Here is a 14,075-nt window from a genome sequence, read left to right on the forward strand (position 1 = left end):
ATTACAAGCTACTCCAAATTTGGGGTTAGTTGTTCCACCTTCTGCAAAGATCCAATGTTCTCCCTTTTTCTTTCTTTTTTTTTTGTTTTTTTTTGGTTTTTTGTGTGTGTGTGTATTTTTGTGTTTGCTTTTTTTTGGCTTTATCCACTGCTCCTTTGAGCCTGGTGCTAGTTGTTCCTAAATCTATGTTCCCATCTCTATCCCTTTCCCTCCAGCACACTGACTTTTTTATGCAACCACGAATCAGTTACAATTCTCTAACAAAGGTTCTCATAGCTCTTTACGTGGTAGGACATCACTACCAGCAAGACAATTGACAGCCATAGAATATCACAAACATAAAAAGCAGGGATAATTGACAAAGTGCCAAACACAGTGTCTGGTATATAGATGGCACTTGATAAACATTTATGGAAGAAAGGATGAGAAGAGAGAGGAAGGGAGAGAGGGTGGAAGGCACAGCACTAGCTAGGATGGTAAGTTAAGGCTTCTTGGCATAGCTGACATTTATTTGAATGAGATTTCATAAAGAATGTAGGTAAGACTCATCTCAGTAGAAAATTTTAACCTAACCCACAGCTGAATATAATCTCTATGGCACAGGAATGGAAATGAATCACTTACTATAGAGAAAGCCAATGAACACATACTTGTATTCTTTGTGCCAGAAACTTGGCTGGAGAAAGCTTCCTGAAGACAAACAGCATTCAAAAACATCTTTAAAACTTAGGTGATTTTGTAGGAGACTGTTTGAAGGACTTAAAATTCAGATAAAAGTCACAAGGTAGAAATGAGTAACTCACAAGTTTGGAGCACACAGAAAGTTGTTAAAGAAAAAAATTAGATGAATAAGTTTCAGTCACTGATCCCTGTATTTATGAGGAAAATGATAATGTCTCAACATACATCAGGAAAGAGCCAAAATAAAAATGTTTTGACATTTCCATATGAAACCAGAATCTCTCATATTTAATGTATGAAGACTAAGTCACTTTTCCCTACTCCAACAAATAGGCAAAATATTAGTCTGTTCCCTAAAGATGAGGAGATGAGGTTTATTGCTTTCAAGACTGAAAAATATGAAATAATAAAAAAACTGTGTGTGTATATATAATACATTTCAAGATAAAAAGAAAACATCTTTCTAAAATTTACCCTATAATTCCAAAAGATTTTGAAGTTACAAACGAGGTCTCTGAAAACGGACCTAGTATGTATCCTTTGTTTTTATTTATATCATTTTCAAATTATTCGTATCATTTAGTGACGCCAGAGGCTCTTGTTGAGCACTTTGAACTTTAATTCGGTCTATGAGAAGACCTAGAAACAGCTGGATAGGCATAATGAATGACAGCACAGTCAGTCTTTCTAGTTCAGTCAGACACAAAGGTTAAAATAATTTATCAGCTAACAAAGGGTTTGTTCAGTTATCTGTAAGTCTTATATGAGCTCAACTTGCTTTGGATACTATCTAGTGTGGTCCCCCAGAAAAAGAGGTCGTTAAAGGACATGGATTTTGATTAAAATAGTTGATTCTATAGAAATATGGCTATAAATATGTATTCAAGATGACATAGTTTGCACTGTGTCCGTCATAACTCTTACTGGTTACCAAAGAGCAATGTGACTTCCAGTTAATTCACTTAATTGGTCATTTTATTAGGTAGCAATAAAGCACCGGCAGTTAAATCCATTGACTGTTTTTAAGAGCTCCCACAAACTGGCATCTTTGTTGTGATTTCACAATATTGCAAAACCAAGTGATATTTTTCCTTAAGTATACACATGAATGCATTTACTGTAAGTATACTTTGGGTCATCCCTTTCTTTCTCTACACTTCCCCCTTTAGAGCTGGCTCTTAGCTTTGATTGACACCTGAATCAAATCAAAGAATAACAGAAAGGAATAATAAGAGAAACCTTAGTGCGTGGTGCTTTGAGTGTGTGTGCTGAAACCGGACTGCTTAGATTCCTATTTTGGCTCTTCCACTCACTGCCTATGAAACCTACAGCAAGTTATTTAACCTTTCTGTGTGTATTTTCATTTGAAAAGTGGAGATAATAATCATACTTGCTTCACACAGTTGGGATTTCTTTTAATTGCAGGTAAAATTCATATAGCATAAAGTTAATGTCTAGATTTAATAGCATTCAATTTATATTATGTAATGTTGAATGTATTTTATGAGTCAGGCCCTCTGCTAGATCCTAGGGATTCAATGAGCTTGTAAAGGAGAAGAGAACTGTTAGTCCAGGAACCACACAAAAATCATAAAATCACAATTGGAGAAATGTCTTTGAAGGCAAGTGCTTTGGTACTGTGGGAGCCTATAATGGGAGACTGATGTCTGAGGAGACTGGGGTGAAAAGAAGTAAGGCCAGTGTTGTAGACTGAAAGACAACCAACGCATGGAGTTCAAGGGTGTGCAAGAAAGGCCCAAGATGAGACAGGAGAGGTCAGCACGGTCAGTTGATGCAGAGTCACACAGGGCCTTCAGTTGTCCATATGACCAGGTGGGGTAAGGTGGGGCAGAGGGTATGGAGTGATGTGTTCAAGGTCTCATGGACTCATTGGTCCCCTTTTCAGTGAGCACCACGCTGAGCTCCTGAGAGCTGGAAGCTCATCTCTAAGGCCTTTGGAAATGTCCCTGAGAAACTCAGACCAAGAACTCCCAGTCCAACATTTTGTTTTGTTTTGCATGTGGCTTTCCAATTTTCCAGCACCATTCCTTGAAGAGGCTTTCTTTTCTCCATTGTATGTTTTTGGCTCCTTTCTCAAAAATGATCTGCCTGTGTATATGTGGGTTTACTTCTGGGTTCCCAATTCTATTCCTTTGGTCTATATGTCCGTTTTTCTGCCAATACCATGTTGTTTTGGTTATTTTCACTTTATAGTATAAATTGAAGTCAGGGAGTCTGCTGTCTGTCACCATAGACCAAAATTAACTCAAAATGGATCGAAAACTGAAATATAAAACCTGAAACAATAAATTGGGTAGAAGAAAGCACAGGTACTAAACGTATGGACTTTGGGATTAGAGAGGACTTTATGAATTTGACCTCAAAAGCAAGAGAAGCAAAAGCAAAAATAAATGAGTAGGACTATATAAGACGAAAAAGCTTCTGCACAGCAAAATAAGCCATCAACAAAACAAAGAGGAAACCAACCAAATGGGAGAAGATATTTGCAAACAACACCTCCGATAAGGGGCTAATATCCTACATATATAAAGAACTCATACAACTCCAAAACAAAAATACAAACAATCCAATTTATAAAAAATGCGCAGAGGACCTGAATAGACACTTCTCTCAAGAAGGCATACAAACAGCCAAAAAATATATGAGAAGATGCTCAATATCACTAGCTATTAGTGAAATGCAAACTAAAACCACAATGAGCTCCACCTCACCCCAGTTAGAATGGCTATTGTCAACAAGACAAGGAGTAACAAGTGTTGGAGAGGCTGTGGAGAAAAAGGAACCCTGATAAAGTGCTAGTGGGAATGTAAACTGGTACAGCCACTATGGAAGGCAGTGTGGAGGTTCCTCAAAAGATCAAGAATAGAATTACCATATGTCCCAGCAATCCCTTTTCTGGGTATCTACCCAAAAAAATCTGAAAACATTTTTCCATAAAGATATATGTACCCCTATGTTCATTGCAGCATTATTCACAGTGGCCAAGACATGGAAACAACTGAAGTATCCTTTGATAGATAATTGAATAAAGAAAATGTGGTACATATATACAATGGAATGTTACTCGGCCATAAGAAAAGATGAAGTACTGCCATTTGCAACAACTTGAAATTATCATGCTAAGCGAAATAAGTCAGATGGAAAAAGTCGAGAACCAGTGTTTCATTTTGTTTTCTTGTTCTAGGCCTTTTTAGTTCCAATAATTTTAGTAATTGTTTAAGCTGATCAAATCATAAGAAAAACAAATAAATGCTTTTGTAAAAAGAATGATTTGGGAGGGAGATAAACAATTTTGCAGATGGGAAATTAAATTCTCTGAAGTTGGTCTCTTTTGAGTCTATCTGTAGGACCTACACAAGAGCCATGAGGAAAACAACACATGGAACTCCTTTCAGTAAATCAGCCCTCCTCTCTGGTTTCCAGTGGGGGAAGAGCATGACTCTCTCCACACCCCAGCCTCTCAGGTTAGACAGGATTACTCATTTTAACAAGGCTGTGAAATCAGGGAAGACTGCAAAGCCTTTGGAATCTATGGAATTCTCTCATTAGTTTGCATTATTTACTATGTAATCACAAGAGGAACTTCCCCAAATTTCTCAATAATTATGCAGACTTTTAGAAAATGCAGCTTTGATGCTAGTTTATTTTCCTCTTTTGTGAGAACTCTAGACTATTAAAAGGGAATCTGTGACAGAAAATTGACAGAGCCCTGAAGCATAACATCTCTGGCAGTAGTCATCTTTCAGCTTCATGTACAGATTAAGTCGGAGCAAATCATTCATAAGAACAAGTTTATCAAAATAATCAGTGCAATGATGACTAGACTTCAGAAGTTGTTAAGTGATACTTCCCATGACATTATGTAATTTTTACTTTTTTTCTTTGCCAAGTCCCAAAAAAATAAGCATTGAATTTTAAAAATAGTACTTAGAAGTAGAAATGTTCAGGTCGTGTGTTTGAACATGTAAGCAACTAATTAAATTTATGTTTTGACAGTTATTAATTTGATTCCTATAAATGTCCTATAACTTTGTAACCTGTTGTGAAAATGAATATGATTGAGATGCTCACACTGTTTCATGAGACAGAAAGCAGAGCAAGGAGCTCATAGACTCGCAGCTACCTTAGAGCAGTGTGTTCACAGAGCCTTTTTCCATTTGGCGACATAGGTCAAAGCATATATTCTTGTGAAATCGAGGAACCCTTTAGGGAAACCATCATAAGGTTTTCTAAATTATTTTCCACCTTGTAATTCCAAATGAAAAGCTTTTCAAAAATGGCTTACAGAAAAATGTACATAACCCTTGGATCATTAAGAGGAATGTTAGGTTACAGAATCTGTTTATTGAATAAATGCATTTGAGCCTGAGGATACCAGGTGTTGGGGGAGGTTGGGGGAGATTCCAATCTTGGAATGAGTCATGGAGTGGGCAGTGGGAGGCTGATAGAGGATGGAGCGAGAACTCAAACCCAGGCCAGTTCAGCTCCAAACTCTGTACCCCTAATGGCTCAAGCATATCGTCTCATATAATTGTGGTTCTTAAGTTGCAAGGACACTTCAGATCGAAGCTCAGACCTTGTTGTTCTGAAGGCAGAAGGACATGTTCAGCAATCCACTGAAGGGATAGAGACAATGGTGTAATGGCAGCACCTGCAGTGACCCAGCCAGCATCTTGTGAGGCCCTGAGCATCCAAGGCGACTCTCTGTGTGTCCCTTCTGTGTGGGCAGCTCAGATTCAGCATCCCCAAGAGCAGAACACCTCAGGTCCTAGGTCACTTTGCAATGTGAGTGACCTCACTGGCCAGAACCTTGCCCCAAAGCACCTTGGCCCAGACCCTCCAAGTCACTCACTGGACAAAATCCTGTCTAAACAACGGCAGCAGCTAGGATAGCAGATAGAACCACCAGTGGCTGGTTCCTTAACATGGGAGCAAGAAAAGCACTGGTCTAAACAGTGTGCGAGGAGAATTCTACCAAACCTTTTAATAACAAATTATCCCAGTGCTGTTAAAAATTGTTCCAGAACACAGTGGGTGAGGGGCTCCCAACTTCTTTACCAAAACAAGCATACAATATTATAAAACTCACCAGAGAAAAACAACCAAAACCTACCAAACAACTTTATTTTTGAGAAGTGGTGGGCCAATCCTAAATATAATAATTGTAGACGGGATACAGTAGCACATAAGGAAGAAACATACCACGACTAAGGAACGTAAGGGTGGTTCACCATTATGAAACCTATTAATATAATTCAACATACTAAGAGATCTACAGAGAAAAATACTATTGTCTTCTACATGATTCTGAAAGGGCATTTGATAAAATTCAGTCCATTCGTGACTGAAAAATAGAGAGAGAGAAAGTTAACATCTTAACTCTCCAACTGGGATCAAACTTAAAGGGGAAAATCTAGAAGCATTCCCATTAAATCAGAATGAGACAAGAATGATCTCTGTCCCCCATGTCACTAGAATTGTTCTGAAGTTGTTGCAAAAGAAACTGAAAATATGAAAGCTTCTTTAGTTGATTCTCTTGGAATCTCTAAATGTAGAATCCTATGCAAATTCAATTCTTTTTTTCTTTTTTTTTTTTTTACCGATCACATTGAGGAAGACTGACAAACGTGGTGACACAATGTATTGTCAAGAGTGAGAGGAAGCTGGCACTCTGGCATGTGGCCGATGAGACATCTCCTAAGATGGAGATATGACAACATCTGTCACAGTCACAGTTGCATGTACTCTTTGACCTCAAGTCCACTTCTGGGAGTACTTACACATATCAGTTACATGTGTTACATAAGTACAGACAAGAAGTGTACATCGCACAGTGTGTGTTATGGTAAAAATATGGAAGAAACCTAAGTGACTACCAGTTAACTAAATGATGGTCCATTCATGCAGTGGAGTCTAATGAAGTCAGAGAAAGAATGAGGGATTTCCATTTGAAAGGACGTGGTATCGCTCTCCTCTGTGATGTATTAAGTGGGGAAAAAGCAAGATGGAAAACACTGTCTATTGTAACTTCTGTTTCTATACAGCATGCTAACATTTGTGTGGAAAAAAGTAAATGGAATGTATGAACTTGTATAAAATAACTCTAAGAGGAATCATGAGACACTGAAAGTGTTGGTTGCCTGTGTGGCAGGATGCTGGCTGTCTGGGGAAAAAAGATGTCAGGAAAACATTTCCATTTGGAGCTTTTGAATTTTGAGCCATCTGAATATATTACCTTCTCAAAAACTAAATGGATAAAATGCAAATTAAGAAAGGAAGGAGAAGGCAGAGGAAGAATGGGGGAACGTGGTAGGAATTTAGAGGTCGGGGGCTGACCCAGTGCAAATGGCTAGAAGGATACATGACCCAGAGTGGGGTAGGGGGTTCCAAGGAGCAGTGTGGGCTTCCCTTGTGGAGGCAGGTTGTTCACCGGCAAGAGGAACTCAAGTTTGACCAGAAAGAGCAGAACAAGAATCAAAGGTGGGAATATCAGGATTGCTCTGCATAGTGTGTTCAGCACCACGCTTGAAGGAGCTGCGTTTCACTTGGCAGACAGTGGGAAGCCATCAGAGGCTTTGCATTAGAGAAATGACATGATCAAAACTGTCCTATTAACGCTTACCCTGTTACTAACATAAGGAATGAATTTAAAGAAAATGCACTACATGTCAGCTCCTTGAGCACAGACACTCATGCTGGTTCTCCCCCTGAAGTCCCTGTGCCTAGAGCAAGGAGGTAGCATTAGCCGGAGCCCTTACCACATACCAGATACTGTTCTAGCATGTTCCATGAGGGGCCTGATTTAATCCTGGTGACAACCCTGTGAGGGGGCTTCTGCTCTTGTCCCCATTTTACAGATGGGAGAAATTGAGGCTGGACGTGATTAAGAAGCTTGCCCAAAGTAACGGCCAGGAAGGGGTGGAGCCTGTACTCACCAAACATTCTGGCTGTAGAGTCTATTAAACTTTGTTTTAAATGCTTCTGTAAACTGTCATTGTGGCAGTGGACGTGAATAGGAAGGCGGGGGTTCAGAAGGAAGAAGTGCAACAGCACATGAAGCCAGGAGATACCAGGGTGACATCTTTATATTTGGCATGAAATTAGAGGACGACTATAAGAATTTAAGGATAAATAAGTGATAATGCAGCATACATAACACTTCATTTAGCAAATGTTATTAATTATTTTGTGTAAGGGAGTTCCCTTGACTGAGTATATGATGAAAAACAAATTCTAGCCCTACTTTTAAAAGTTGTTAAAATAGTAAATGTCATTTATTATCAATCACCTAGAATTAATAAACTTTTACTTGGGATTTTGCATACATCGTGCTATCATATCCCAACAATCATGCAAAAACTAGATATCACCACCCCCATTTTACATAGGAAAAATGGATAATTCGACATGAAAACTGCTTTGACAAAGGTCACACAGCTTGTGTGTGGTAGCGCCACACCCACGCACGCATCTGTCTGACGCTGGAGCCTTTTCTGAGGCATGGGGTTCCTCCCTGCTCACCTCAGAGCACGAATGTCTGCACAGAGATCTTTTCTCACCAGAGCTCAAACCCAAAGCCTCCAGTCACGCACGGTATGGAGGGTCGTTGCTCAAATCGAAATAGTTATAAAACAAATAAATATGATGCCACTGCCTTGCCCCGACACCAACCCTGGTGAGGATTGTTTTAAAATGAAGATTGTGCTGAGGACAGAAGCATTTGAACATGCAAAATTAGTGGGTGTGTAGAGTTTTCTGCATATTTGAAAACTGAATCAGGTTGTAAGAAATAGGGACATATCACTAGGTGTAGAGTATTTTCTAAGTGATGCTGAGAGTCACATACATGGATGCAACTGTCGTGATGAAGGAACCTAAGAGCATACCCAGAAAAATGCCCTGTACTCATAGCTGTGTCTACAGCCATGTCCATTGGGACCCAGTGACAGCCACTGCCTCCTATGTTACCATCCATCGCCCCTCCAAAGGTAACCTTAGATTGACTACACAACTGCAAAGTCCCCACAAGAGATGGTAATCGTGTCCCTTCACATGCACTTTGAAGAGCCTGCTGGCATCTGTCTGGTACGTAACCAGACATGGATGAGCCCAGGAGGAGAGTGAGGTGGGGGCAGGTGGCCATCGATGGCACGCCCGTGGCACATTGGTCCCAAACCCTCCTTACCTTTCCTCCTGTCCTCCACATACTGTAAAGAAATAGGAAATGGGACCTTGAAGGAGTTTTCAGGAAAGTACTGCTAGGTGGGTGGGAAATTAAAGGGCTCTGCGACAGCAGTGGGTGCTTTTAGAGAATATAAGGGAAGTACTGCAGCTCATTGCTGTAGCCTGCCATGACCTTCGATGATAACGCTGCATCAGGGTACCCTGGCACAGATTCCCTCTGGGCCTGTTTATTGTCCAGCTGTCACTAAGTAGCGGTGCAGCCGGAGTGCCACCCAGGGACCTCATGGAGGGGCTGCTGTTCTTATTCTCTCTCTCTCCCCCCTCCTCTTCCATCCTCCCTCTCTTTCTCTCTGTAAGGGGTTGCTGCTGACTGTAAATCATAATTGAGAGAGATACAGATATTTCATAAGAAATGCCCCAAATCCCACTTCACTGTGAATGTTAAGCTGCTGTTTTCCTTCACACACAGCTTCTAGCCAAGGATTACTGCAACTCTCTCTCACACGTGTCCCCAAGTTCTCAAGTTCATCCTCAAGGACCACCAGGCGCTCAGCATCCTTGCCTACCTCCCTCCTCCCTCCTCCCTCCTCCCGCCTCCCGCCCTGCTGAGTCAAAGAGGATCCAGTACTTCTTTTCCTTATATTGGTGATCTGCCGCCCCTTGGAGTCACAGACCACATATACCCCAAGAGTCCCTTTCTTCCTATGATCCCCAGAGCTCTAAATTTGTCCCTGTTAAGTATTTATTGCCTCTTACTAGGTACTATTTCTTCATCTGCCCACATCTTAATTTGCACAAACTGTGAATTCCTGTAGGGAAGGGCCATGTCCAACTGTTTTCTTATGCCTTGTTCTACGTGCGTGTTTGGTGAATAGTCATTGGCGGGACATTCATTATTGATTACAGAGTGCCAGAGGCTTCAGGCAGCTGGAAAGGAGAATCTGCGAAGGGAAGGGACGCTTGGAGTCAGTTTCAACTCCTCGGTTTTTGGCTTCAGGAACCTTGTCTTCTACTCAGAACAGGTCATTTTGGTGACAGTGTTCCTACTACCATGTGTCCTTTAACTTGGGGGGCCCTTCTGGTGTTTATATTCATGACTCATCCCTTGTATTCAAACTGAGTAGAATGAAGGCACTTTCTCTGATGTTCTCCCAGGAAGGTTTGAAATGTGTAAATGGCAGTCTTTGCACACAAGGGGTTTATTATCTAAGGAGGGAAAGAATAGGCACTTGTATGCTGACAGAAGGAAACAGATCTAGAAGTCACCTCTCTCTACAGTCACATGTTTATACCTAGGGACATTAGCAGGGCCAGGAGTGAAGAGCTGAGTAGCCGTCCATTTCCCGGGTCTGTTACACTTGTCCAATAAGTAGAATTACCCCTTCCGGGCAGGGAGAACAGATGAGACCTTGTCTGTTAGTTTCCTGCACAGGCTTTCAATTAAGTCATATGATAAGGATTAATATTGTTTGTTGAGTGTCAGCAGTGTGCCAGACATATGACACCATGCCTTCCTGGGAGCCGTAGACAGATGAACAATTCAAACATAAAATGGGTCATCTGACAAGATGGCTCAATATCAGAGGTGAGCAGTTTCGGAGATTTGCAGGCTGCTTTTAGTGTTTGTTTGTTCTCCAGGCATTTCTCTGCAAAATTTCACCTGGTGTTCAGGAAAGGCAGAAAAGCACCTCCTATATGTTCTGTGCTAGGCATTCCCTCTGCAGTTACACTTCTAGAGCCGCTGTCAGCCTCATTAGCCACCTTCCTTAATATGAAAATTGTCTCAAGCAGGCCATGCTCTGCACGCAGGCTCACTGGCGCGTTAACTGGATGAGCAACTGTAAGTGCTGGGTGAGTTCATCCTCTTTGTGACTCCAGTGAAGTCATTAGTTTTCGCCTGAGGCACACCTGAAGCTTCACTTCAAGTGAGCAGGGATACACGTGGTGAACTACAGGCGTGAGCTTGCGCCTTCCTTCTCCTCTGTTATCCAGACTCATGGTTGATGTGCTGTGATGCTGCCCGAGGTACCACGCGTGACCCACCCCAAAGGTGTTCCCCACTTTAAGATGTGTTCCCAATGGGTTCTGCAAAGTTAGGATGGGGAGTCACTTCCAACTTACTAGTGAGAGAAGATGGTCGAGAAAAGTGGAAAGTTAGTATTATAATGATATTTATTTAAGCATCTAATATTACGTATGAAGAGGATGTCTGGGGTTGAAAGATTGAGCGATGGCTGGGATGCACGACAGATATCAAGCATAATATGGGGTTATTATGTAATCCTCTCTGTTTCATGTACCATGTGGATAGAAATAAGGACTGCAGAAAACCTGAGTTGGAATACATGTTAGTGTTTTGTTCCTTCTTCCCTCTGCTCCGTTTTGGTTTGTACATTGGTCATATGCCCCTGTTGTCATATTTTGGGGAGATACTTGCAGTTCTGTGAGCTTCCCAGCTGAAAGGGGGTTCTGGAGCTCTAAGGTTTACTGCTTTAGAATTCATGTAAGTGCCTTAATCTAGTAATTTCTGCTCTTCTCACCAGTAAAAGGCAGCATTCCCAAATATTGCCAATATAAGAGGGGCACTGAAATTTTTAACTGGGTCCAAGAATGAACAAAGTCTTTGGGCCATAAATATGCCCATATGTACATGCAGCATCTGTACTCCTTGCTAACTTGAACAATTGGGTTGGTAGATTCCTGAAAATAGAAGCAAAAAACAATTAGTCCTGTTGTTCTGATACACTGGATAAGGCAGCCAGCATGCCTCACGTCCACCCTAGCCCCTGGCCTCTTTGGGGACTCCTAGTATTTATTATATAGTTGAGGCCTGGGTGCCCCCCACTCTGACCTGGACCTGTTCATTGAACACTAGATCAAGGGGAGACTTGAGTGTTTAAAGATGTGACAGCAGGTGTGGTCAAAAATATAAATTTTCTGTAAGTCAGGAGAACTGAAACTTTGTCACATTGCCACTTGTCAGTTTTAGACTGGAACCCTAAGGCCTCAGTTTCCATGTCTATAAAATGAGGTGACGAACTGGCATGTTGGTTGAGGTTGGTGTGCTAGTGACTCTACCTTCCAGCTCAGACAGGACACTGTGACCAATCACAGCACCAATTATCCCAGCAGGCATTTGGGCATGGTTGGGCTAGACACAGGAGTGGCTGTGTCAGACGCTTCCCAAAGTGTGACAGGGGCCCACACCCAAATCAGCCCCACCACTGAGCAAGGGAGGCGAATGATGCATCCAGAACCAGGGAGAACCGCAGCTTACAAGACTCCTTTCCTGAGGCAGACCTTTTCAAGCCTGAGTCGACAGCAATCCACTTTTATAAAGAAAAACAAAAACAGGGTCAACATTATACTTGTAAAATATCCAAATATCAGCAGGAAGTATAAAAATCAGAATATACATTCTGACAGCCTGCAGTCAGGCTAAACGGCAGAGAATTTTTAGCATTGTATGTTTTTTCCAAGTCCTATACATGCTGTGAGAAGTGTCATAAACAGACCACAAAAATCAGCAGTCTCTGAATGCTTCAGAGCACAAAGCCACCTGCACCTAACAGGGCTTTAGTCAGTGTCTCTTGATCAGCTTGAAAGTTTCACAAAACAACCCTCCAGTTCACGTTTTTCCTTCCTGAATTGCATGCAGCATCTAGGGCCAGGAAATTGTTTCCACAAAGTACTTTGCAAATTATCCCAGTACGGGAATTGCTGGGGAAGCACACTCTTCATGGGATCCCCAAGTAGTTTTAGAATCATGGTGGGGCCAGCAGGTACCATCAGGACGCACTTTCCAAGTCTTCGAGGCCGGAACGGTGAAGAGGCTCAAAGCCACACAGGTGACATGACCGCATGGAGGGGAACTTTCTAACGTGACTTTATACCTGTCATTTCTGGTTAAAAAGCCTTTCGCAGCTCTCCCCCTCCCCTCCCCCTCCCCCTCCCCCTCCCCTCCCCCTCCCCCTCCCCCTCCCCTCAGCTCCCCTTCCCCTCCCCCTCCCCCTCCCGTTCCCCTTCCGCCTCCCCCTCCCTCTCCCATTCTCCTCCATGCACACATTTGGGTTTATTTGGAATAGTGTCCCATTGTCATTCACTAGTGTAAGAATTACCAGGAAACAGAAGGGGCTGGTTGTTTCTGTTTGTATTGCTCTATTATTTTTAGATAAGAGTTGAAACTCTGAAACCAAGCTCCACAATTGTGCTGTTTCTCTCCCTGTCTGTCTGTCTCACATTCCTCTATAGGTGAACCCTTTGGTACTGCCACCTTAATTTCACCTTCCTCTTCATGTGCCAAGCACTTCCTGAGCCTGGCCTTTCCTCTTGGATCCAGGAACTGGTTCTTTACATGCCTGCTGAAGTACCTCAGGCTGCTCTCAGTGGTGTCACTGAATACGTAATACAAGAAGACTGTCATTTATGTAACACACACGAGTATTACATGCCTACACCAGACTAAGAATTCTACATACATCGCCATATTTTATCCTCACAAAACCCCAAGAGGTGGGTATCATTCCCATTTTATAGATGAGAAAACTGAGGTTCAGGAGGACAAGGGACTTGCCACACTTATTAGAACTAATATCTGGATCTGGGTGTTGTTGTTTTTTTAATTTTTTATTAAATTAAAGATTTTTATTAAAAATATAGCTGACACAATATTACATTAGTTTCAGGGCTACACCATAGTTCTTCAACATTTATATACCTAAAGAAGAGATCACCGTGATAGGTCCAGCAATCATCGGCCACCTTACTGTGCTATCAAGACATTATTGACTGTATTCCCCATGCTGTACATTACATCCCCATGACTTATGTGTTTTATACCTGGAAATTTGGACCTCTATTCCCCTTTACCTTCCCCCTCCTTTTTAATTTTTTCAGTTACAGTTGACATTCAATATTATTTTATATTAATTTCAGGTGTACAGCATAGTGGTTAGACATTTATATAATTTAAGAAGTGATCTCCCAACTAGTCTGGTACCCACCTGGCAGTTTGCGTAGTTATTACCATATTATTGACTATATTCCCTATGCGTTAATTTATATCCTCATGACTATTTTGTAACTACCAATGTGTACTTCTTAATCCTTTCACTTTTTTCATCCTGCCCCCCAATCCCCTCCCATCTATCACCCCAACAAATCTAGTACCCATCTGACACCATACATAG

General features: G+C 41.6%; 1 protein-coding gene across 8 annotated transcripts in view; it reads left to right on the forward strand.

Moving 5' to 3' along the window:
* Positions 1-14,075, forward strand: part of CHRM3 (cholinergic receptor muscarinic 3) — a 437,857-nt gene that overhangs the window by 395,181 nt on the left and 28,601 nt on the right. The window contains exon 5 of one of the 8 annotated variants that reach the window (XM_088799092.1): positions 13,138-13,398. The exons of the other annotated variants lie outside the window; for them this stretch is intronic. The gene's annotated coding sequence lies outside the window, so the exon portion shown is untranslated. The remainder of the gene's footprint in view (positions 1-13,137; positions 13,399-14,075) is intronic. 8 annotated transcript variants of the gene reach the window in all.

This window comes from Rhinolophus sinicus, chromosome 6 (assembly GCF_057876585.1).
Source record: "Rhinolophus sinicus isolate RSI-liver-muscle chromosome 6, RSI-T2T, whole genome shotgun sequence".
Taxonomy (NCBI): Eukaryota; Metazoa; Chordata; class Mammalia; order Chiroptera; family Rhinolophidae; genus Rhinolophus; species Rhinolophus sinicus.